This window comes from Hordeum vulgare, chromosome 5H, assembly GCF_904849725.1.
Source record: "Hordeum vulgare subsp. vulgare chromosome 5H, MorexV3_pseudomolecules_assembly, whole genome shotgun sequence".
In the NCBI taxonomy this organism is placed as follows: Eukaryota; Viridiplantae; Streptophyta; class Magnoliopsida; order Poales; family Poaceae; genus Hordeum; species Hordeum vulgare.
The window spans coordinates 85,607,928-85,634,595 of record NC_058522.1 but is presented as its reverse complement, the minus strand read 5'-3'; positions in this window follow the sequence as shown (position 1 = coordinate 85,634,595).

Genomic DNA, 26,668 nt, shown 5'->3' with positions numbered 1-26,668 from the left:
CTCTCCCTCCATAACATAACCCTCAGGTATATTAGGCAATTCATATCTAGGAGAGCTAGGTCTAACAGGCGTCAGAGCAGGTTCAACTTCAATTATTTCATCAATTTCAGAAGTATCATCAGATTCAGCAGTAACTCTAGCAATTTGTGCATCAAGAAATTCACCCAGTGGCATATCATTATCAAGCAAAGCATCATCATAAGCATCACAGATAGCAGAAGTAGCATCATCAAGCACAAGCGACATATCAGAATTACTAGTAGGTGGTGGTGTCGCAAATTTACTCATAACACAAGGTGAATCAAGTGCAGAGCTAGATGGCAGTTCCTTACCTTTCCTCGTAGTTTAGGGCAAGACTTTAGTTTTTGGATCTCTAGGATTACTCATAGTGATCAACAGATATAAATCCCAAATGACTCAGAGAATAGAGCTATGTTCCCCAGCAACGGTGCCAACAAAAGGTCTTGAAAACCCACAAGTATAGGGGATCGCAACAGTTTTCGAGGGTAGAGTATTCAACCCAAATTTATTGATTCGACACAAGGGTAGGGAAAGAATACTCTCGAGTATTAGCAGTTGAGTTGTCAATTCAACCACACCTGAAAGACTTAGTATCTGCAACAAAGTTTTAGTAGCAAAGTAGTATGACAGTAACGGTAGCGGCGGTAACAGTAGCAGTACTAATTTGTATAGCAAGTGTGACAACAGTAGCGGTAAAGTAACTTAGCAAGGACCAGTATAGGAAAAGCTCGTAGGCATTGGATCGGTGATGGATAATTATGTCGGATGGCATTCATCATGTAACAGTTATAACATAGGGTGATATGTAACTAGCTCCAGTTCGTTAATGTAATGTAGGCATGTATTCCGTATTTAGTCATACATGCTTATGGAAAAGAACTTGCATGCCATCTTTTGTCCTACCCTCCCGTGGCAGCGGGGTCCTAATGGAAACTAAGGGATATTAAGGTCTCCTTTTAATAGAGAACCAGAACAAAGCATTAGCACATAGTGAATACATGGGATCCTCATACTATGGTCATCTCCGGGAGTGGTTCCGGCTATTGTCACTCCGGGGTTGCAGGGTCATGACACAAAGTAGGTGACTATAACTTGCAAGATAGGATCAAGAACACACATATATTGATGAAAACATAATAGGTTCAGATCTTAAATCATGGCACTTGGGCCCTAGTGACAAGCATTAAGCATAGCAAAGTAGTAGCAACATCAATCTTAGAACATAGTGGATACTAGGGATCAAACCCCATCAAAACTAACTCGATTACATGATAGATCTCATCCAACCCATCACCATCCAGCAAGCCTACGATAAGATTACTCACGAACAATGGAGAGCATCATGGAATTGGCGATGGAGGATGGTGATGATGACGACGACGTCGATTTCCCCTCTCTGGAGCCCAGAACGGACTCCAGATCTGGCCTCCCGAGGTAGAACACGCGGTGGCGGCGGCTCCGTATCGTGAAACGCGATGGACTCTTCTCTCCGATATTTTCTGGGCGAGAGAGGTTATATGGAGTTGGAGATGAAGTCGGGGGAGCCACGTGGGCCCCACGAGTCTGCTAGCCGCGCCCTAGTGGGGGGGGGGAGGCTCCTGCAGGGCTCGTGGCCCACTAGCAGCGTATCTTCAGTTGATTCTTTCTCTAATATTTTTATATATTCCATAAAAAATCCTCGTAAGTTTCCAGGTCATTCCGAGAACTTTTATTTCTGGACAAAAACAACACCATGGCAGTTCTGCTGAAAACAGCGTCACTCCGGGTTAGTTTCATTCAAATCATGCAAATTAGAGTCCAAGACAAGGGCAAAAGAGTTTGGAAAAGTAGATATGTTGGAGATGTATCAGGCTTCACGGCTCCCCGGGGGCAATGACCAAAGGGACAAGGTGCGGAATCGCTCGGGCGCCAGAAAGGGGGTTCGTGGGCGCGCCTCAGGAGCCTTACTGGCCATTAAGACTGGGGCCTGATGATGCAGAGTGACTCGGGTGTCAAGGGGGGCTCTTGAGCAGCGCACCTCAGGATTCTTACTGGTCGCAAAGGCACTCGGCTCCCCTAGGGTGCCGAGGCTTTACCCCGTGAGGGACATCCTTGGTAACGGGTTGGACCTCATGGCGGCGAGGAAATGTGCGGGACCGGGACCTGCATACATAGAGTGCCGAAAGGGTATTCACCTTGCCCCGCTTACGAAATAGGGGTTGCACCGAAGGAACTACACAAGGGACCGACACAAACCCACGAGCTAAGTGCCTCACATGCCCCAATCGGGACCCTCTCGCTTTACGACAAACTAATGGTGAATTAAAAGCATGCGCACTAACGAAGGGATGCAGTGCCTAAGGATTCGACGGTAGCAGGAAGCGAGTCCAACACCCAAGCACGCTGCGGCACGAGAGGTGCCTTGGGAGGGCAGAACTTTCAGAAGGTCACGCTTCCCTCGACGTCCCAAGCCACGACAGGTGCAACAACGGGCCCTAAGCTTTTCCGCCCGGCTACAACGACCACCAACATGCAAGCCATCACCTCAGGAGCAAAAAGAAAAGAGGAGAGCTCCAAATGTAATAACGGCAAGGGTTCACCGCCTGATACGTCTCAGATGTATCTATAATTTTTGATGGTTTCACGCTGTTATCTTGTCTTCTTTGTATGTTTTATGTACCTTTTTATATCTTTTTGGGGACTAACTTATTGATTCAGTGCCAAGTGCCAGTTCCTGTTTTTCCGTGTTTTTGACTCTTTTCAGATCTGATTTTGGAACAGAGTCCAAATGGAAGGAAAACCCCGAAATGATTTTTTCCCGCACGGAAGAAGTCCAGGGAGACTTTGGGCCAGGCCAGGTGGGCCCCAGGGAGCCCACAAGGGCCCACTCCGCCACCAGGGGGGAGGCGGCGGTGGGCAAGCTTGTGGCTTCCCTGGCCGCCTCCTGACCTAGGTTTTGCGCCTATATATTCCCAAATATTCCGCAAAAAATCAGGGGAGCCTCGGAAATACTTTTCCGCCGCCGCAAGCTTCCGTTTCCGCGAGATCTCATCTGGAGACCCTTCCCGGCGCCCTGCCGGAGGGGACTTTGGAGATGGATGGCTTCTTCATCATCATCATCGCCCCTCCAATGACTTGTGAGTAGTTCACTTCATACCTACGGGTCCGTAGTTAGTAACTAGATGGCTTCTTCTCTCTCTTGGATATTCAATACAAAGTTCTCCATGATCGTCATGGAGATCTATCCGATGTAATCTTCTTTGGCGGTGTGTTTGTCGAGATCCGATGAATTGTGGACTTGTGATCAGATTATCTATGATATATATTTGAGTCTTTGCTTATTTCTTATATGCATGATTTGATATCCTTGTAAGTCTCTCCGAGACTTGGGTTTTGTTTGGCCAACTAGATCTATGATTCTTGCAATGGGAGAAGTGCTTGGTTTTGGGTTTTGCCATGTGGTGACCTTTCCCAGTGACAGAAGGGGCAGCAAGGCACACATCAAGCAGTTGCCATCAAGGGTAAAAAGATGGGGTTTTTATCATTGGTTTGAGATTATCCCTCTACATCATGTCATCTTGCTTAAGGCGTTACTCTGTTCTTATGGACTTAATACACTAGATGCATGTTGGATAGCAGTCGATGTGTGGAGTAATAGTAGTAGATGCAGAAAGTATCGGTCTACTTGTTTCGGACGTGATGCCTATAGAAATAATCATGGCATAGATATCGTCACGACTCTCCATAGTTCTATCAATTGCTCGGCAGTAATTTGTTCACCCACCGTTTACTTGCTTTCATGAGACAAGCCACTAGTAAACACTACGGCCCCCGGGTATATTCACATCCATCGTTTACAACTCTGCTTTTACTTTGCTTTGTTACTTTCAGTTCTCACTTGGCAAACAATCTATAAGGGATTGACAACCCCTTCATAGTGTTGGGTGCAAGATTTTATGTTTGTGCAGGTTGGTGAGATACTCTTCCGCCGGATTGATACCTTGGTTCTCAAACTGAGGGAAATACTTACCGTCGCTGTGCTACATCACCCTTTCCGCTTCGAGGGAATACCAATGTGCCGTAGTAGGAGTATTTCTGGCACAATTCCGAGGGGTACACAACAAACATCAGAAGTATTTCTGGCGCCGTTGCCGGGGAAGAGGATCGCTTGCCGAGGAGGATCGTGAAGAATGTTCTCCTGACAACACGCCTATTTCTGGCGCCGTTGCCGAGGAGGAGAAATCAAGATCTATCAAAGTAGGTCTCACAAACTCTTCTCTTGCATTTACTTTTGTTGCCAGTTGCCTCTCGTTTTCCTCTCCCCCACTTCACATTTGCCGTTTTCATTCGCCTTTCGCCTTTCTCCTTTGACGTTTTCTTTTGTCCATTTCACTCTCTCTTCCCGCTCGTTCGTGTGTGAGATAGTCCATCAATGGCTAGACCCACCACTCCAAACGATACCCCTGAAAATGGAGTTCTCAATTTCAGGCAGAATGAGGAAGAAAATTTGAAGGACGCTTGGTACAGGATTTACAATGCTCAAAGTAGATCTACTCGTAAGCAATCCACTACCGTCCTCCTTCGCAGTTTCTATGTTGGAATTTCTCCTTGGAATAGGTATATCCTTGATACCATGATAGGCGGGAAATTTTTGGGGAGCCATACCATTGACTCCTATAGAGCTATCATTAATTTGGTAGGCTCACCCCCGCTCATGGTTAATGGAACTACATTGACCTTGGAGCACGTGATGCAAAGGCTTGACGCTATTGAAAACAAAATTGCCACAGTTGAACTTATTGAGGGTTTGGAAAGAAAGATCCACAATCAAATTACTCAGTACAGATCCAAAGTGGGAAACTTTTTGAAAAATTTAAAGGAGAAGGAACTTATAGTTAATGATTCTTCCAGAATTGGCAAATTAGAAGATGTCATAACCAACTTGGGTTCCGCTTTTGCCGCTGTGCAAAATACTCGAAATCTTACTCTCAAAAAGACTATCAAGCCTGTTTTTGTTCCTAAAGCTAGTGGTGGGTCATCTAATAAAGATGAAAATCTTAAGATGATAAATGATCACGCTACTTATGGTTTGAGCACCAAAGATGACTATACGTGATTCCATCACTTTCGCCTAGCTAAGGGCGTTAAACAAAAGCGCTTGTTGGGAGGCAACCGAACGAATCTATCCTTTTTCTTTCTGTTTTGTGTTTTTCACACTTTCATAATTCTGTTATGATTGTGTTTTTTGTGTTTATTTTTGCGTTTGTGCCAAGCAAAACCGTTATGATTAGTCTTGAGGATGATCGTTTGGTCATGCTGGGGAAGACAGAAACTTTCTGCTCACGAAAAGAATTTTTATTTTTTTCTGTAAGAGCTTTTGAGTTGATTCTTTTTGCTGCTGATTTCTACGCAAATCCTTCAGACTGTCGTAATGTTTCAGAATTTTTTAAGTACCATAGGTATACGAAACATACAGATTGCTACAGACTGGTCTGCTGTTAACAGATTCTGTTTTTGTTGTGTTGGTTGCTTATTTTGATGAAACTATGGATAGTATCGGGGGGTATTAGCCATGGAAGATCGAAAGTACAGTAACCCAACATCAGCACAAGTAGAATTTAAGTTTGCTATAGTACCTAAGGAAGTGGTGGTTTGCTTTCTTGTACTAATGTTATCACGAGTTTTTGTTTAAGTTTCGTGTTGTGAAGTTTTCAAGTTTTGGGTGAAGTTCTTATGGACAAAAAGATAAAGAGTGGCAAGATCTCAAGCTTGGGGATGCCCAAGGCACCCCAAGAGATTCAAGGATGCCGTAAAAGCCTAATCTTGGGGATGCCCCGGGAAGGCATCCCCTCTCTCGTCTTCAATCCATCGGTAACATTACTTGGGGCTATATTTTTATTCACCACATGTTATGAGTTTTTGCTTGGAGATTCTTGTATCGTAGGAGTCTTTTATTTTTGTTGTGTCACAATCATCCTTGCTGCACACCTAGAGAGAGAGAGAGATACATGCACACGCCATGATTTTGTGGAGCTTCACTTATATCTTTTGGTAGACAATTCAGCTCACATGTGCTTCACTTATATCTTTTGAGCTAGATACTTTTGCTCTGTGTGCTTCACTTATATCTTTTAGAGCGCAGCGGTGCGTGGCTTGGTAGTTGATCTATGCTTTGAAAGTAGTCTCAAAAGGGGTAGTTATCCAAAGGGATACGAAAACTTCCTCCTTCATGTGCATTGAATAGTTAGAGAAGTTTGATTCATCTCAATTAGTTTTGAGTTGTGGTTATGGTAATATTGAAGTCATGCTAGTAAGGTCTTGTGGATCTAGAAATACTTGTGTTGAAGTTAGTGATTCCCGTAGCATGCACCTATGGTGAACCTCTATGTGATGAAATCTGAGCATGATTAGTATATTGATTGTCATCCTTTGCGTGTCGGTCGGGACCGCGCGATGGTTTATACCTACCAACCCTTCCCCTAGGAGTATACATTGAATGCTTTGTTTCGATTACTAATAAAACTTTTGCAACAAGTATATGAGTTCTTCATGACTAATGTTGAGTCCATGGTTTAGATGCACTTTCACCTTCCACCATCACTATCTTCTTAGTGCCGTGCAACTTTCGCCGGTGCACAAAACCCACCATTAGACTCCCTCAAAACAGCCACCATACCTACCTACTATGGCTTTTTCAAAGTTATTCCGAGATATATTGCCATGCAACTACCACCATGACATGTGCCACCATGTCTACTTGCCTTTGCATGATCGTAAGATAGCTAGCATGATGTTTCCATTGATGACTATGCCATGCTAGATCGTTGCCACGGTACACTACCAGAGGTATGCCATATAGAGTTATAATTGCTCTAAGTTTTGAGTTGAAAGTGTGATGATCATCATTATTGGAGCATTGTCCCATGTGAGGAAATAAAAGAGGACAAAGAATCTTATAAAAAAAAGGCCAAAGAGCCCACCAAAATAAAATAAATAAATAAAAAAAAGAGAGAAAAAGAGAGAAGGGACAATGCTACCACTTTTTCCACACTTGTGCATTTTGAGCACCATGATCTTCATGATTGAGAGTCTCTCGTTTTGTCACCACCATATAGCTAGTGGGAAATTCTCATTATATAGCTTGGCTTGTATATTCCAATGATAGGCTTCCTCAAAAAATTGCCTTAGGTCTTCGTGAGCAAGCAAGATGGATGCACAACCACTAGTTTTCTTTAAGAGCTTTCACTTACTTGTAGCTCTAGTGCATCATTTGTATGGCAGTCCCTTCTCACTCACATTGATATCTATTGATGAGCATCTCCACAACTCATTGATATGCCTAGTTAATGTGACTACCTTCTCCTTTTTGTCTTGCAACCTCCACCATACTCCACACCATATATAGTGCTATAACCATGGCTCACGCTCATGTATTGCGTGAGAGTTGAAAATGTTTGAGAAAGTAAAGGTGTGAAACAATTACTTGACCAATACCGGGGTTGTGCATGATTTAAATTCGTTGTGCAATGATGATAGAGCATAGCCAGACTATATGCTTTTGTAGAGATAACTTTCTTTTGGCCTTGCTATTTTGAAAGTTCATGATTACTTTGCTAGTTTGCTTGAATTATTATTGTTTCCACGTCAATAGCAAACTATTGTTTTGAATCTAATGGATCTGAACATTCACGTCACATAAGAGGAATTACAAAGGACACCTATTCTAGGTAGCATGAAAGCATCAAAAATTCATTCTTATCACTTCCCTACTCGAGGACGAGCAGGAGTTAAGCTTGGGGATGCTTGATACGTCTCAAACGTATCTATAATTTTTGATGGTTTCACGCTGTTATCTTGTCTTCTTTGTATGTTTTATGTACCTTTTTATATCTTTTTGGGGACTAACTTATTGATTCAGTGCCAAGTGCCAGTTCCTGTTTTTCCGTGTTTTTGACTCTTTTCAGATCTGATTTTGGAACGGAGTCCAAACGGAAGAAAAACCCCGAAATGATTTTTTCCCGAACGGAAGAAGTCCAAGGAGACTTTGGGCTAGGCCAGGTGGGCCCCAAGGAGCCCACAAGGGCCCACTCCGCCACCAGGGGGAGGCGGCGGTGGGCAAGCTTGTGGCTTCCCTGGCCGCCTCCTGACCTAGGTTTTGCGCCTATATATTCCCAAATATTCCGCAAAAAATCAGGGGAGCCTCGAAAATACTATTCCGCCGCCGCAAGCTTCCGTTTCCGCGAGATCTCATGTGGAGACCCTTCCCGGCGCCCTGCCGGAGGGGACTTTGGAGGTGGAGGGCTTATTCATCATCATCATCGCCCCTCCAATGACTCGTGAGTAGTTCACTTCAGACCTACGGGTCCGTAGTTAGTAGCTAGATGGCTTCTTCTCTCTCTTGGATCTTCAATAAAAAGTTCTCCATGATTTTCATGGAGATCTATCCGATGTAATCTTCTTTGGCGGTGTGTTTGTCGAGATCCGATGAATTGTGGACTTGTGATCAGATTATCTATGATATATATTTGAGTCTTTGCTGATTTCTTATATGCATGATTTGATATCCTTGTAAGTCTCTCCGAGTCTTGGGTTTTGTCTGGCCAACTAGATCTATGATTCTTGCAATGGGAGAAGTGCTTGGTTTTGGGTTCTGCCATGTGGTGACCTTTCCCAGTGACAGAAGGGGCAGCAAGGCACACATCAAGCAGTTGCCATCAAGGATAAAAAGATGGGGTTTTTATCATTGGTTTGAGATTATCCCTCTACATCATGTCATCTTGCTTAAGGCGTTACTCTGTTCTTATGGACTTAATACACTAGATGCATGCTGGATAGCGGTCGATGTGTGGAGTAATAGTAGTAGATGCAGAAAGTATCGGTCTACTTGTTTCGGACGTGATGCCTATAGAAATAATCATTGCATAGATATCGTCACGACTCTGCACAGTTCTATCAATTGCTCGGCAGTAATTTGTTCACCCACCGTCTACTTACTTTCATGAGAGAAGCCACTAGTAAACACTACGGCCCCCGGGTCTATTCACATCCATTGTTTACAACTCCGCTTTTACTTTGCTTTGTTACTTTGTTACTTTCAGTTCTCACTTGGCAAACAATCTATAAGGAATTGACAACCCCTTCATAGCGTTGGGTGCAAGCTTTTGTGTTTGTGCAGGTTGGTGAGATACTCTTCCGCCGGATTGATTCCTTGGTTCTCAAACTGAGGGAAATACTTACCGTCGCTGTGCTACATCACCCTTTCCGCTTCGAGGGAATACCAACGTGCCGTAGTAGGAGTATTTATGGCACAATTGCGAGGGGTACACAACAAACATCAACGCCCGACAGGGCAGGGTCTTTTTGACATCGCACGGATAGGAAAGACGGAGATGGGGGACACCTAGGGGGAGGAACCGCAGGCAGTGCCCTTGATGACCACGGGCTCGGTGTCGGAGTCCTTCTCCTCGCTGGAGACGGGCACCCGGGCACACCACTCCACCAGAGTGGCCACATGAGGGCGGACTTCGCCCCAGGGAGACGATCAGACTCGGCAGGCGCCGGCTCGACGACGCGCCGAAGGTCGAGCTCTGGAGCAAGGCGACGCAGGTTAGAGAAGACTAGCATCAAGGCAAGGCCCAAAAGCTCGCCTGCGTTGGACACGTTGTCCTCCTCCACACGGGAGACACTAGTCTCTAGTGTCTCCAACACCCTCTCGAAGAAGGTGAGGTAGCCCCCATCGCTCGTCACGTTGGGCAGCACTGGGGCCTCCCCCACAAATCGGCGCGTCGCATCGACCGCCCGGCTAGCAATGCCGGCGAACTACGTGGCGCGTTGGTGCACCATCGTTCGGACATTCATTGCCTCACCCATGGCAGCCAGGACAGAGTCGGTCGCCTCCTGGACCTGTTTCCGCAGCGATGCCAACTCCTCCATAGCCTCCGCCTCGTCCCCAGGGGCGGCCCAGAGGGCAGCTTCGACATCCGCAAGCCTGGCCTGCAGCCCCTCCGCCTCCTACCGAAGCCCTTCAAATTTCATCTTCTTGGAGGAGGGCGCGTTGAAGAAGAAGGAAGATCAACCGCGGGACAACGAAAGAAACAACAAGCAAAGAGACGCAATGAAGGGCTTACTCGTCAGCCATGACCCAACGGTGGCGGATGCACGAGGACCCTCGGGGCCCTCCGCCGCTGCCCCCGGGGACGGACAAAGGCGCAGGAGGCGCCGCACGCTTCCCCCGACCGGAACCATCTCTGGGGGACGCCATGAAGATGAAGGGTGAGGGAGAGAAGAGATTCTCTCGCGGCGGACGGATGAAGCAGAGAAGAAGCTCAAGGTTGCAGTGCCTCCCCCCCGCAGGGGGGCTGGGCAAACTTATAGGCGAACCCTGGACACCAACCTTCGTGGGAGCGTGGGCATCGCACGCCCCACGAGGGCCGCGAGGTGGGCCGATGAAAGCGCTGCCGCCCACGTCGCCTCACGTGTCCACCGATCGGTCACATCCGCAAGGGCCATTCGGTGTGGTCACATTCAATGAGCAACATGATGGCCTGCGCGACTCTTGGGAATCGCACCGTCAAGGCCTAGCACCACCCGTGCGCCTCGAGGAACGAGAGCGTCGCCGCACAGCTTCGAGACATGTGGGTCCCCTGACCCGCACGTAAATGGGGCCCGTGACATTTCGGGCCGTCTTCAAGGCTTCGCCGAGAAGCCAACCCAAGCGCCTTGGGCCTGGGGGCTACTGTCGGCGTTCTGGGAACGGGGTACCTAGACCTGCCGGCGTGCGGCCCAGAGCTGGCCCACTTCATCAGCGCAAGACCAGCAAGGAGCAGCTGATACGTCCCAAACGTATCTATAATTTCTGCTTGTTCCATGATCTTTTGGGTGACATTGTTATATGTTTCGCTACACTTTTATATCATTTTACACATATTTGGACTAACCTACTAACTCAGTGCACCCAGTGCCAGTTTCGGTGTGTTGATGTCTATTTTGCAGGGGCTTTTACCCAATTTTCCGAAGCCGAGAAATTCGAGGAGAGAAATATAAAAAATCAGCGAAACAGAAGCTTCTGGATCACTGAAGATGGGCCATAGGGGGCCAGGGGCTGCACAGGCGACCTGCTGGCACGACCAGGCCCAAGGCCACGCCAGGATGCCGCCTAGGTGGGCCCCACCTCCTCTGGTGCCCTCCTTTGGCCTATATTTAGAGTCACGAGAGGAAACCCTTCCACAACTACCAGAATCGCGGATTTCTCCATCGTTCCGTCGCCACAACGCTTCCGAGATCAGGAGCGTGAGGAGACCTCTTCCCGGCACCCTGCCGGAGGGAGGATTGACCTCTGGGAGCTTCTCCAACGCCATGGATCCTTCCCGAAGCTGCCGTGACTAGTCCTCCTTGGACCATGGGTCCATGACCAGTAGCTATGTGATGTCTTCTCTCCAATCTTGTGCTTCAATGATTAGTTCGTGTGAGTTGCCCTACATGATTAAGACATCTATGTAATTCTCTTGCTATTGCTATGCTCGGTTTGTTGCGATCCGATGGATTATGAGATTATGTTCAGAATGTTATGAGTTATATATTTGATTATCCCTTTGAATTATGTCCCTTAGTGATTCATGCATGTTCTCCGTTGCTATTTATTTCTTTGGTTGAGTAGTAGATTGTAACTCCAAGAGGGAGCGTCATGCATGATTGTGGGTTCATGACCCTCGATGTCTAGCTTGAGTGAAAGAAACATGAGACTAGGGGATGTGCTGTTGCCACCAAGGAGAAAAGAACGATGCTTGGTACCATGGTTGCAAGGATTGTTTACCTTACATATAGTTCGTTAATGCAGTTGTCTGTTGCTTTGAGTTTACACTTTGGGTGGGGCTCAAAACTTAATACCGGAGAGATGTTCTGGATAGATATCTCAAGGTGGATGATTAGTAAGTAGATGTTGATGAATAAACGGTCTACTTGTCTTGGCGTACTGCCCATTACTATGGAACCTCTAACTATCAAGTAGCATAATTAGCATTGCAGCGCGTTCATAATTCTGTCAATTGCCCAACTGTGATTTGTTTACCCAAGCATAGTTGTTTATCGTCTTTTGGGAAAGAGACATCACTAGTGAACATCACGTGACTCCAGTCCATATCACCATCATTGTTTACACCTCCGCCATTTACCATTTTCATTTACTTTTCCATTGCAATCACTATTACCTTCCCGCTTGTGTTTTGATCCTTTGCAAACTACAAGGCCGGAGAGATTGACAACCTCTCTATACTCGTTGGGAGCAAATTTCTTTGTTGTGTGTGCAGGTCCACGTCTTCTGCTAACCAGGACAGGAGACACCTACTTGTTGAACCTAGGAGTCCTCTTGGTTCGATAAACCTTACAGTTTTCATGTAAGGGAAAACTTGCTGCTGACTACATCTCAACCTTCCGCTTGGGGTAAACAACAAGTTGCGAGAAATATATACATCATCTCGTTATCAAGCAAAGTTTTCTGGCGCCGTTGCCAGGGACTTTGATGACCCACAAGTATAGGGTATCAATCGTAGTCCTTTCGATAAGTAAGAGTGTTGGACCCAACGAGGAGCAGAAGGATCTGACAAGTGGTTTTCAGCAAGGTAAAATCTGCAGGCACTGAATTGTCGGTAACAAGTGATTGTGTGGTGAGATGATTCGTAGCAAGCAACAAGTAACAAAAGTAGAAATGGTGCAACAAAGTGGCCCAATCCCTTTTGTAGCAAGGGACAAGCCTGGACAAAGTCTTATAGGAGGAAAAACGCTCCCGAGGACACACGTGAATTTCTGTCATGCTAGTTTTCGTCATGTTCATATGATTCGCGTTCGTTACTTTGATAGTTTGATATGTGGGTGGACCACGCTTGGGTAATGCCCTTACTTGGACAAGCATCCCACTTATGATTAACCCCTCTCGCAAGCATCCGCAACTACGAAAGAAGAATTAAGACAAAGTCTAACCATAGCATTAAACTAGTGGATCCAAATCAGCCCCTTATGGAGCAACACATAAACTAGGGTTTAAGCTTCTGTCACTCTAGCAACCCATCATCTACTTACTACTTCCCAATGCCTTCCTCTAGGCCCAAATAATGGTGAAGTGTTATGTAGTCGACGTTCACATAACACCACTAGAGGAAAAACAACATACAACACATCAAATTACCGAACGAATACCAAATTCACATGACTACTATTAGCATGACTTATCCCATGTCCTCAGGAACAAAAGTAACTACTCACAAAGCATAATCATATTCATGACTAGAGAGGTAATGAGTAGCATCAAGGATCTGAACATAAACTCTTCCACCAAACAATCCAACTAGCATCAACTACAAAGAGTAATCAACACTACTAGCAACCTTACAAGTACCAATCGGAGTCGCGAGACGGAGATTGGTTACAAGTGATGAACTAGGGTTTGGAGATAAGATGGTGCTGATGAAGATGTTGATGGTGACGAGTCCCCTCTAATGAGAGGAGTGTTGGTGATGATGATGGCAACGATTTCCCCCTCCGGGAGGGATGTTTCCCCGGCAGGATCGTCCTGCTGGAGCTCTAGATTGGTTCTGCTCAAGTTCCGCCTCGTGGCGGCGGCGAATCCACGAAAAGGCTCCTCCCTGATTTTTCCTGGACGAAACCCTTCATATAGCAAAAGAGGGGGGCAAGTGGGCTAGCAGGTTGCCCACAAGCCCTCATGGCGCGGCCTGGGGGGGGGGGGCGCACCGTGCAGGCTTGTGGCCAACCCCTGGCGCCCCTGTGGCACTTCTTCGGCCCAGTATTTTTGATAAATCCGGAAAAAAATCCTCGTTGATTTTTACGGCGTTTGGAGTTGCGCAGAATAGGTATCTCAACTTTGCTCCACTTTCAGGCCAGAATTCGAGCTGCCGGCATTCTCCCTATTCATGTAAACCTTGCAAAATAAGAGAGAAAATGCATAAGAATTGTACCGTGAAGTGAAATAACAACCCAAGAAGCGATAAATATCAACATGAAAACATGATGCAAAATGGACGTATCAACTCCCCCAAGATTAGACCTCGCTTGTCCTCAAGCAAAAGCCTAGCTCAATAAAAATGTCCACATGTTTAGGGAGAGAGGTGTCGACAAAACAAGATACGAACATGCATGCATCATGATCATGATCAGAACAGCAATACCAACATATAATCTCTCATGCTAACGTGATAATTCCTTCACAAAGTAAAGCATGGATCAAGAACCTTACCGAGAAGTAACAATCGATAGCCTTTAGTCACTGAAGCAATTGCAATTTATCACAATATCAGAAATAGTCAAATAAGAGCTTGTAAAGCAAATCCACATACTCAATCATTCTTTCGTTCTCTACAATTGCTACAACTCACGTGGTACTCATGAGATCAAAGTTTCAGCTAGACACAAAGAAAGATAGGGGCTTACAGTTTTGCCTCCCAACTGCTTACCTCAAGGGTAATGTCAACAATAATAATTCATGAATACTTACCTCCAAGTTGACATATGAATATAGATCTTTCCCAAGCATATGACGTTAGCCAAGATAAAGGCGAGATAGGGAATTGGTGAAGATCACCATGACTCTTTCAAGGGCAAAAAGTAAAGGTACAAGATAGGCCCTTCGCAGAGGGAAGCAGAGGTTGTCATGCGCTTTTGAGGTTTGGATGCGTGTCCTCTTAGTGCAGAGGAACGTCACTTTATATCGCCCCTGTGATAAAGAACTTTATTATGCAGTCTGTCGCTTTTATGTCTTCCTCATCACAGGTTCGTACAAAGCTTATTTTCCACACACTAATAGATCATACAGATTAGAGAGCAATTTTTATTGCCCGCACCGATGACAACTTACTTGAGGGATCTTATTCAATCCACAGGTAGGCATGGTGGACACTCATGGCAAAACTGGGTTGATGGTTTATGGATGCGCAAGTAGTATCTCTACCTAGTGCGGGAGGTTTGGCTAATATGAGGTGGAAGCAATCGTCACATGCTAAGGGATCTCTAATCATATAACATTGTTCGGAGCCAAGCAAGCACAATTCATTATGTTGTCTTCCTTGTCCAACATCTACTTCCAGGCATGCAATAATTTAGTGAGTGTTCACAATCATAGATGGTGTCAGAGATGATATATTTATATGTGAACCTCTCCTTCTGTATTACTTCCTATTAATTGCAACCATGACCAAGGTCTACATTTTCCTACACTCAACAAGTTTCAATCCTATTCTTTTTATATGTGAAGCCATCACTTCCCATAAGATCATTACATGATCTTTCATGCTTTTGTTCTATTCTCACTCTTTTAATCATGGCAAGAGGCAAAGCCCTTCAACTAAGACACTCTTTATTATATGGCTCACGAGCTCGAATACATTGGGGGTGACACAAAGCAAAACTCAAGACTAGAACACTAAGACTTTAAAATCTACTAGAGAAAGGGAAAACTGAAAAGGAAAACTAAAACAAAGGTAAAGGCAAAAGATGCGATGGTGATACGATACTGGGGCAACTCCCCCAAGCTTGGCACAAGCCAAGGGGATTGCCCATACCAATTCTCAGTTGTCTTCCTTTGGTGGTGAAGGTGGAGGAGTTGTTGCAATATTTGACTCCAAGATGGCCATTAATCTGTGATTTATACCTTGGAGATCTGCAATATGTTTTTCCAGCAAAACAACTTCACGAGTGAGACAAGTATTGCGAGCACGAGTTGTTTCACAAAACCTCAAGAGTTCAATCGAGGATGGAGACAGTAGGTGGAGGTCGGGTTGGAGGAAATCCACTTCTTCAACTTCTTCCTTGTTGAGCATAGATTGCACTTCGTCCCATGCCTGATCCTTCTCCTTAGCTTTGCCCTTGGTTTCTTTTGGCAGCCTTTCCTTAGCCTCCATGACCTCCATCCTTTTCAGATCAACATGAACTTCTCCATAAATTTGACGGAGGTTGTTCTCCCCCACAGATTCCTGGAATGACATCTTGACCTAGACCAGCAGCAGAAAACAGGCTCGAAACGAAAAACAGAAGAAATCTGCGTGATGAAGGGGTCAGACCAAAAGGGAGTATATATAATGATTTTTTTCAGACCAGAAGGAGTACCCTGCACAAAAACGGAGTCTGGGAGGCGCACGAGGTGGCCACAAGCCCTCACGGCGCGAACCAGGGGGTGGGCCCACGCCGTGCAGGCTTGTCGCCTCCTCGCGCACTTTTCGGACTACTTCCAATTTTTGTATTTTTTCAAATATTCCAAACCGGAGAAAATTTCCTGGTGGAAAAGTTTTGGACTCTGTTTTCTTACCGAATCACATACCTCTTCGTTTTCGGAATCTGAAACAGGCTGATAAATGTCCCTTAGATATTCTTCCGGAGTTATGGTATTGATAATATTGCTTTCAACATATATGGGAGTACGTGAGATATAATGCTTGATTCTCTGCCCATTTACCACTCTTGGACAATTACCTTCCGTGTTGTTGATCTTGATAGCACCGGAACGATATACTTCCTCAACAACATAGGGACCTTCCCATTTGGAGAGAAGCTTGCCTGCAAAGAATCTTAAACGAGAGTTATATATCAAGACATAATCATCTACATTGAACTCACGCTTTTGTATCCTCTTATCATGCCACCTCTTAACCTTCTCTTTGAACAGCTTGGCATTCTCATATGCCTGAGTTCTCCACTCATCAAGCGAACTAATGTCAAATAACCTCTTCTCACCGGCAAGTTTGAAATCAAAGTTGAGCTCTTTGATTGCCCAATAAGCTTTATGCTCTAGCTCAAGAGGTAAATGACATGCCTTACCATACAACATTTTGTACGGAGACATGCCCATGGGATTCTTATAGGCAGTTCTATAAGCCCATAGTGCATCATCGAGCTTCTTAGACCAATTCTTTCTAGACCTGTTGAGAGTCTTTTGCAGAATTAGTTTAATTTCTCTATTACTTAGCTCTACTTGACCACTGGACCGAGGGTGATAGGGATACACAATTCTATGGTTAACATCGTACTTAGCAAGCGTTTTACGGAAAGCACCATGAATGAAATGTGAACCACCGTCGGTCATCAGATATCTAGGGACTCCAAATCTAGGGAAGATAACTTCTTTAAGCATCGTGATAGAAGTGTTGTGATCAGCACTACTAGTGGGGATAGCTTCTACCCACTTAGTGACGTAATCAATAGAAACTAGGATATGAGTATACCCGTTGGATTTTGGAAAAGGTCCCATATAATCAAAGCCCCAGAAATCAAATGGTTCAATGACAAGTGAATAGTTCATTGGCATTTCCTAATGTTTGCTAATATTACCTATTCTTCGACATTCGTCACAAGACAAGACAAACTTACGGGCATCCTTGAAGAGAGTGGGCCAATAGAAACCTAATTGCAGTACCTTGTGTGGAGTTCTATCTCCCGCATGGTGTCCTCCGTAGGCCTCGGAGTGACACTTTTGTAGGGTCTGTCCCTGTTCATGTTCAGGTACACAACGTCTAATAACACTATCTACTCCTTCCTTATAAAGGTGAGGATCATCCCAAAAGTAATGTCTCAAGTCAAAGAAGAATTTCTTCTTTTGCTGGTACGTGAAACTAGGTGGTTTGTATTTGGCAACGATATAGTTTGCATAATCAGCATACCACGGTGCACTACGTGAAGCATTGATGACATTCAATTGCTCATCGGGAAAGCTATCATCAATAGGTTGTGGGTCATCAAGAACGCTCTCCAACCTAGACACGTTATCTGCTACTCGGTTATCAGCACCCTTTCTGTCGACAACGTGCAAATCAAATTCTTGTAGTAAGAGAACCCATCTGATAAGTCTAGGTTTAGCGTCTTTCTTCTCCATGAGGTACTTAATAGCAGCATGATCAGTGTGAATAGTGACTTTGGAGTCAACTATGTAAGACCTGAACTTTTCACATGCAAACACGACTGCTAAAAATTCCTTCTCCGTCCTAGCATAGTTTCTCTAGGCACTATCTAGAGCTTTACTAGTGTAGTGAATAATATTCAACTTCATATCGACTCTTTGCCCTAGAACAACACCAACAGCATAATCACTAGCATCACACATGATTTCAAAAGGTAAGTTCCAATCAGGTGGTTGAACAATATGTGCAATTATCAAGGCCTTCTTAAGTATTTCGAAGGCTTCCTCACAATCATCATCAAAGACAAAAGGAATATCCTTTTGCAAGAGATTGGTAAGAGGCCTAGAAATATTAGAGAAGTCTTTAATGAACCGTCTATTGAAACCAGGATGACCAAGGAAACTTCTTATACCTTTGATATCTGTGGGGTATGACATTTTCTCGATTGCATCAACCTTAGCCTTATCGACTTCAATGCCTCTTTCAGAAATTTTGTGTCCTAAGATGTTGCCTTCATTAACCATAAAGTGGAACTTCTCCTAATTCAAGACAAGATTGGTGTCTTTACATCTCTGTAAGACTCGATAAGGTTGCCGAGGCAATCATCAAAAGAAGACCCGTAAACGGAAAAGCCATCCATGAAGACCTCGACAATCTTTTCACAAAAGTTAGAGAATATAACCATCATACATCTTTGAAAGGTGGCAGGTGCATTACATAAGCCAAAAGGCATACGTCTATAAGCAAAGGTACCGAAAGGGCAGGTGAAAGTGGTCTTCTCCTAATCAGATTGTGCAACTGGTATTTGGGAGAAACCAAAATAACCGTCTAGAAAGCATCAGTGTGTGTGTTTAGACAACCTTTCTATCATTTGGTTGATAAAAGGCAGAGGGTAATGATCTTTCCTAGTGGCTTTATTCAATTTCCTAAAATCGATCACCATCCTATAGCCAGTAATAATCCTCTGTGGGATCAATTCATCCTTATCATTAGGGACAACGGTAATGCCTCCCTTCTTAGGGACGCAATGCACCGGACTAACACAATCACTATGAGCAACATGATAAATGATACCTGCTTCCAGGAGCTATAGTATTTCTTTTCTCACTACTTCTTTCATCTTAGGATTTAATCCCCTTTGATAATCAGCAACTGGTTTGAAATCAAGATCCGTTTTAATCTTGTGCTGACATAGAGTAGGACTAATGCCCTTAAGATCATCAAGAGTATATCCAATAGCAGCACGGTGCTTTCTCAGAGTTTTTAGTAACTTCTTTTCTTCATGCTCTGAGAGTCTAGCACTAATAATGACCAGATATATCTCCTTTTCATCAAGATAAGCATACTTAAGAGTATCGGGCAACTGTTTAAGCTCGAAGATAGGATCACCCTTTGGTGGGGGCGGATCCCCAAGCAGTTCAACAAGCAGATTATTCTTAAGGATAGGATATTGTTCTAAGACAACTCTATCTATCTCATCCCTTTCATCCATATGCATATCATTTTCATGCTCAAGCAAGTATTGCTCTAAGGGATCAGTAGGAGGCACGACAATAGAAGCTAAGGCAATAGTTTCATCCTTACTAGGCAACTCCTTTTCATGAGGTTGTCTACCAAACTGGAGAAGTTGAACTCATGTGACACGCCTTCAAAGCCAACAGTGACAATTTGCTTCTCACAATCAATATGAGCATTGACAGTATTGAGGAAGGGTCTGCCAAATATGATGGGACAAAAGCTATCTTGTGCAGTAGAAAGAACGAGGAAATCAGTAGGATACTTCGTTTTACCACACAAGAATTCAACATCCCTAACAATTCCCACAGGGCAGATAGTATCTCTATTGGCAAGCTGAATAGTGACATTATAGGTTCTATCTCAATAGGTGCGATCTCATCTTTGATTTCATCGTATAAGGATTGAGGTATTGCACTGACACTAGAACCCACGTCACATAAACCATGGTAACAATGATCTCCTATCTTAACAGAAACCACAAGCATGCCAACAACAGGCCTATGTTTGTCTCTAGCGTGAGGTTTAGCAATTCTAGCAGCATCTTCACAGAAGTGAATATTATGTCCCTCAACATCGTCGGACAGAAGATCTTTGATAATAGCAATGCTAGGTTCAACTCTAATTTGCTCAGGGGGTGTAGGTGTTCTAATATAGCCTCTACGTATCATAGTTGAAGCTTTAGAATGATCCTTTATCCTAACAGGGAAAGGTGGTTTCTCAATGTAAGCACTGGGAACAATAGGATTATTATAGGCAATGACTTTCTCTTCAACTGGAGTGGGTTTAACTACATTGACTTCTAAAGTAGGATGATATTTAAACCACTTCTCTTTGGGGAGATCAATATGAGCAACAAAGGATTCACACAATGAAGCTACTATCTCAGAGTCAAGTCCATACTTAGCGCTAAAATCACTAAAGGTATTTGTCTCAACAAAGGACTTAACGCAATCAAATGTGAAATTCATACCTGACTCCTTACCTTCTTCAAGCTCCCAATCTTCAGAGTTGCGTTTAATTCTCTCCAATAAATTCCATTTGAAGTCAATATCTCTCTTCATAAAAGAACCGGTACAAGAAGTGTCGAGCATGGTGCGATCATGATGAGAAAGCCGAGCATAGAAGTTCTGAATGATAATTTCTCTCAAGAGCTCATGATTGGGGCATGAATATAGCATTTATTTAAGCCTCCCCCAAGCTTGAGCGCTGCTTTCTCTATCATGAGGCCAAAAATTATAAATATAATTCCGATCACGATGTACTAAATGCATAGGATAAAACTTTTGATGAAATTCCAATTTCAACAGATTGTAGTCCCATGATCCAGTATCATCACATAGCCTATACCATGTCAACGCCTTATCCTTCAAAGATAAAGGAAAGACCTTCTTCTTGACCTCATCCTCAGGCACACCTGCAAGCTTAAATAAACCACAAACTTCATCTACATAGATCAGATGCAAGTCTGGATGTGATGTTCCATCTCCTGTAAAAAGATTAGCCAGCAGTTTCTCAAGCATACCCGAAGGAAATTCAAAGCAAATATTTTCAGTAGGTGCAACAGGTTGAGGAGCAACTCTTTGTGCTTCCGTTCGAGGTGAAGATACCCCGAACAAGCCCCTCAAAGGATTAGTATCCATAGTGACAAGTGACAATAAATTTCAGCACACTATATGAATGTTTCCTTACCAAGTCCCACTTACCAAAGGCGCTTCACTCCCCGGAAACGGCGCCAGAAAAGAGTCTTGATGACCCACAAGTATAGGGGATCAATCATAGTCCTTTTGATACGTGAGAGTGTCGAAGCCAACGAGGAGCAGAAGGATCTGACAAGTGGTTTTCAGCAAGGTAAAATCTGCAGGCATTGAAATTGTCGGTAACAAGTGATTGTGTGGTGAGATGATTCGTAGCAAGCAACAAGTAACAAAAGTAGCAACGGTGCAGAAAAGTGGCCCAATCCCTTTTGTAGCAAGGGACAAGCCTGGACAAAGTCTTATAGGAGGAAAAACGCTCCTGAGGACACACGGGAATTTCTGTCATGCTAGTTTTCATCATGTTCATATGATTCACGTTCGTTACTTTGATAGTTTGATATGTGGGTGGACCGGCGCTTGGGTACTGCCCTTACTTGGACAAGCATCCCACTTATGATTAACCCCTCTCACAAGCATCCGCAACTACGAAAGAAGAATTAAGACAAAGTCTAACCATAGCATTAAGCTAGTGGATCCAAATCAGCCCCTTACGGAGCAACGCATAAACTAGGGTTTAAGCTTCTGTCACTCTAGCAACCCATCATCTACTTACTACTTCCCAATGCCTTCCTCTAGGCCCAAATAATGGTGAAGTGTTATGTAGTCGACGTTCACATAACACCACTAGAGGAAAAACAACATACAACACATCAAATTACCGAACGAATACCAAATTCACATGACTACTATTAGCATGACTTATCCCATGTCCTCAGGAACAAAAGTAACTACTCACAAAGCATAACCATATTCATGACTAGAGAGGTAATGAGTAGCATCAAGGATCTGAACATAAACTCTTCCACCAAACAATCCAACTAGCATCAACTACAAAGAGTAATCAACACTACTAGCAACCTTACAAGTACCAATCGGAGTCGCGAGACGGAGATTGGTTACAAGTGATGAACTAGGGTTTGGAGATAAGATGGTGCTGATGAAGATGTTCATGGTGACGAGTCCCCTCTAATGAGAGGAGTGTTGGTGATGATGATGGCAACGATTTCCCCCTCCGGGAGGGATGTTTCCCCGGCAGGATCGTCCTGCTGGAGCTCTAGATTGGTTCTGCTCAAGTTCCGCCTCGTGGCGGCGGCGAATCCACGAAAAAGCTCCTCCCTGATTTTTTCCTGGACGTAACCCTTCATATAGCAAAAGAGGGGGGCAAGTGGGCCAGCAGGTTGCCCACAAGCCCTCATGGTGCGGCTTGGGGGGTGGCCACGCCGTGCAGGCTTGTGGCCAACCCCTGGCGCCCCTGTGGCACTTCTTCGGCCCAGTATTTTTGATAAATCTGGAAAAATCCTCGTTGATTTTTATGGCGTTTGGAGTTGCGCATAATAGGTATCTCAACTTTGCTCCACTTTCAGGCCAGATCTCCAGCTGTCGGCATTCTCCCTCTTCATGTAAACCTTGCAAAATAAGAGAGAAAGGGCATAAGAATTCTACCATGAAGTGAAATAACAGCCCAAGAAGCGATAAATATCAACATGAAAACATGATGCAAAATGGACGTATCAGACTCCAGTCTTCAAGATAGGAGAGTTGCACGCTATCCTTTACCTTTGATTTTCAGTCTTGTTAGTTTGCTTTCTAGTTTTTGCTTTAGTGTCTTATACCAAAAACCACAAAAAAATTAGTTGGTTTGTTCTTGCTTGTTGCCGCTGCTATGGGTTCCACTGAAAACACCAAGTTGCGTGACTTTACTAGTCACAACAACAATGACTTTATCTGCACTCCTATTGCTGCTCCTGCCATTGGAGCCACGTCCGATGAGATTAAACGTGCTTTACCGAACCTTGTTACGAAAGATCAATTCTCCGGTGCTGGAGATGATGCAGCCTTGCAATTGAACAATTTTGTTGAGCTCTGTGATATGTAAAATTATAAAGAAGTAGAGGGTGATATTGTTAAACTTAAGCCTTTTTCCTTTCTCCTTGAGAGGTGGAGCTAAAGTGTGGCTTCAATCTTTGCCTAGGAATAGCATAGATTCCTGGGATAAGTGCAAAGATGCTTTTATTGGGAGTATTACCCGCCTGCTAAGATTATGTAGTTGAGGAGCAACATTATGAATTTTAGGCAATTGGATAATGAACATGTTTCTCAAGCATGGGAACGTATGAAATCTCTTGTTAAGAACTGCCCTATATATGGTTTGACTACTTGGATGGTTATCCAAACTTTCTATGCAGGATTGAACTTTACCTCGCGGATTCTGTTAAACTCGGCTGCGGGAGGAACCTTTATGTCAACTACACCTGGTGCTGCCACAAAGCAATTGGATGAGATGATGACAAATTATTCTCAGTGGCACACCTAGAGAGCTCCAACAGGTAGGAAGGTAAACTCTGTTGAGGAGATTTCCTCCCTTAATGATAAGGTTGACATGATCATGACTCTACTTACTAAGAAAGCTCCGATCCTCATGATGTTCCTTTAAATTCTTTGGTTGCTCAAGAAAGAGAGCAAGTGGATGTTAATTTTATCTCTAGGAACAACTTCAATAATAATGCCTATAGGAGTAATTTTGGTAGCAATCCTAGACCGTTTCCATCCAACAACTATGGGCACAACAACAATTATCCTAGCACCAAATACTCCACTTCTGAATTAGAGAGCATGCTTAAAGATTTTACCACTTCTAAAAAATCCTTCAACAAGAGTGTAGAAGAGAAACTATAAAAATTAGATAGTCTCTCTTTGAGGGTGGACAACATAGCTCATGATGTAGAGATGCTTAAAATTAGAACTTCCCCACTTGAGGAAAGGAACACTACGCCCATGAATGCTATCCAAGTCCAAATTAATGAGAACATAAGAATGCTAGCCAAACTTAAGGATAGATGGTCTAGAGAAAAGGAAGAGGAAGAGATAATTAAGAGCCTTCCTACACACACTACCATTGCTACTATACAAGTTGTTGAGGATCTCAAAACTTTTATCATCCATCGCACTCCTAGTCCCAATGGACCTATTAATGGTGATGCTAATACCTCAACTATAGGACAAGAAAGTCCTTTGAATTTAGAGACTACCAAAAGAATGAGCTTAGATGACATTATTACCACTTTAATTAATTGTAGTAATCTTGATTTTGACAATTGTAGTCTTTCCGAAGTTATCACCTTTTTTTTGCAAAGAATGGCTGAAGACCCCCACACTAGTACACTCATTATTGCCTTCACAGAGCATATTACAAATGCTTTTAATAAAGCTAGGGAGGAGAATCCCAAGCTAGAGACTTCTATTCCTAGAAAACAAGAAGATGGTTGGGATCCTATGCTCAAAATTAAATTGAATAATATCTCTTGCTTTGCATTGTGTGATGTTGGAGCTAGTGCTTACCTTATGCCCAAAAGAATGTATGATATGCTTGATTGGAAACCTTATGATCCATGTTCTTTTGGTGTTCGTATTGTTGATTCTTCCATAAAGAAAAGAGGAGAGCTGCAAATGTAATAATGACAAGGGTTCAGCGCCCGACAGGGCAGGGTCTTTTTGACATCGCACGAACAGGAAAGCAGGAGATGGGGGACACCTAGGGGGAGGAACCGCAGGCAGTGCCCTTGACGACCACGGGCTCGGTGTCGGAGTCCTTCACATTGATGACATGATACGCTCTGTCATAAATAAGCCTCATTATATCTTTCCTGAAAACACTCACAATACCTACCTATTAAGGCGTTCCCATAGCCTTTCCGAGATACATTGCCATGAAACATCCATCATCTCATGACTTGATCTTCATGTCATACATGCTTTTGCTTGATCGTAGAGCCGCATGATAGTTGGGCTTTGCCCCAATTATTTCTACATGACGCGCTAGTATCATTGTATATCCTGCTACACTGGGAGATGCATACATTTGCATACGTCATGATAGTTTTCATTTGTCTTTATGTTGAGCACTTCTTATAAAGTGTGATGATCTTATTTTTATGTTGAGCACTTCTTATAAAGGCCCTCGGCTCCCCCAGGGTGCCGAGGCTTTGCCCCGTGAGGGACATCCTTGGTAACGGGTTGGACCTCACGGCGGCGAGGAAATGTGCGGGACCGGGACCTGCATACATAGAGTGCCGAAAGGGTATTCACCTCGCCCCGCTTACGAAACAGGGGTTGCACCGGAGGAACTACACAAGGGACCGACACAAACCCACGAGCTAAGTGCCTCACAGGCCCCAACCGGGACCCTCTCGCTTTATGACAAACTAACGGTGAATTAAAAGCATGCACACTAACAAATGGATGAAGTGCCTAAGGATTCGACGGTAGAAGGAAGCGAGTCCAACACCCAAGCACGCTGCGGCACGAGAGGTGCCTTGGGAGAGCATAACTTCCAGAAGGTCATGCTTCCCTCGACGTCCCAAGCCACGACAGGTGCAACAACGGGCCCTAAGATTTGCTGCCCGGCTACAACGACCACCAACATGCAAGCCATCACATCAGGAGCAAAAAGAAAAGAGGAGAGCTGCAAATGTAATAACGATAAGTGTTCAGCACCCGACAGGGCAGGGTCTTTTTGACATCGCACGAACAGGAAAGCAGGAGATGGGGGACGCCTAGGGGGAGGAACCGCAGGCAGTGCCCTTGATGACCACGGGCTCGGTGTCGGAGTCCTTCTCCTCGCTGAAGATACAGGAGTGTCAAGCGCTCAAGCTTGGGGATGCCCCCATGCACCCCAAGAAATATTCAAGGAGACTCAAGCGTCTAAGGTTGGGGATGCCCCCGTGCATCCCCTTCTCTATCAACAATCATCAGTTCGTCCATCTCCATGCTATATTTTTATCACTTCATATGTTATGTGCTATGCTTGGAGCGTCCAGCTATCTGCTTTTTTGTTTGTTTTCGTTTTGCTTGCTGTTCATAACAAGTCGGAACCTATACTACCTTGTTTGGGAGACACACACGCTCCATTCCACTCTAGAACACAACATATGTTTTCATGCTTATCCTTTTTTGTGTGTTCTTCATCTTTCCATAGCTATTATCATGCTTAGCTCTTAGTTTTCATGCTTATCTTTGAAGAGATTTTATTTAGGTTGATTTTGAAACTCTCTTGAGTTGTCATGCTTATCTTGTTTAGAGAGTTGTCTTGTTGCACTGAGTTGTGAGTCTTGCATGAGTAGGTAATTGAGATTGCTATTTAAGTAACCTGCAATAGTTTTGAGGTATTGATTTGAGTAATGTTTGGACTATTGGTGCCAAGAGCTTGAGCCTACTAGTGATATGTGTCATATTTTGGGAAATTCGTGTTTTTTTCAAAAACTAAAAATTAATTGAGAAATCTAGCTACTAAATTGATCGCTAACCTCTGGAGTGGTTGGAATATATAGAGTACCCTCACGTTACCATGAGTCAAGGATGCGCAAGGATAACCAAACCCTCAAACACTCCTCCTCGGGGTACTTGTCTCTTTGTGAACTTCCTAACTAGATAGAGAGTTACCGATAATAAGTGTATGAGTTCTTCGGACTAATGTGAGTATTCAATTGTTAGCACTTCCACCAT